The sequence below is a fragment of the Elephantulus edwardii genome, unplaced genomic scaffold (genome assembly GCF_000299155.1).
Source record: "Elephantulus edwardii isolate Elephantulus edwardi_28Jun2011 unplaced genomic scaffold, EleEdw1.0 scaffold00058, whole genome shotgun sequence".
Lineage (NCBI taxonomy): Eukaryota > Metazoa > Chordata > Mammalia > Macroscelidea > Macroscelididae > Elephantulus > Elephantulus edwardii.
In genome coordinates, this window is record NW_006399808.1 from 17457481 (window position 1) to 17458145 (window position 665).

The 665-nt window shown below is 44.8% G+C and overlaps 1 protein-coding gene across 1 annotated transcript in view; it reads left to right on the top strand.

Annotated features, from left to right (window-relative positions):
- The window catches only part of PLK4 (polo-like kinase 4), a 41926-nt gene that overhangs the window by 18527 nt on the left and 22734 nt on the right, over nt 1-665 (top strand). The gene's annotated exons all lie outside the window — the stretch shown is intronic.

Sequence of the window (665 nt, forward strand, 5' to 3'; positions counted from 1 at the left end):
ACCAGTAGCCAGGAAATTAAAAGACGTATTGCGATGGGAAAGTCTGCTGTTAGGGACCTCTCCAAAATACTGAAGAGCAATGGTGTCTCTCTGGATACTAAGGTATGTCTGGTACAGGGCATGGTCTTTGCCATCATTTGTTACCCATCAGAGAGTTGGGCAGTGACTAAGGATAGAAGGAGAATTGATGCCTTTGAGCTGTGGTGCTGGAGAAGAGTATTGAGGGTGCCATGGACTACTAGGAAAAAAGATTTTTCCTATAAAGGGTTAAACTTGGCAACTTCCTGGAAACAAGGAATCTGAAGCTCTGTCTAACATACTTTGGGCATGTTTGTAAGGAGAGACCGATCCTTGGAGAAGGACATCATGCTTGGGAGGGTGGAGACACAGCACAGTAGGGGAAGGCCCTCTATGAGGTGGATTGATTAAGTGACTGGGGTAATTGGGATGGGTGTGTCAGAGACAGTATGATTGGCACAGGACACAGCAGAGTTTAGGGCATTAGGTTGCTATGATTCGCAAGCCACTCAATGGCACATAATTAACAACAACAACAATGATGTCCATCTCCTTGAAAAATTTCATACCACCTGAATTTCAGAATCATCTCAGAAACAGGTTTGAGGCCTTGAACACTAATGAGCGAAGACCAGATGAGTTGTGGG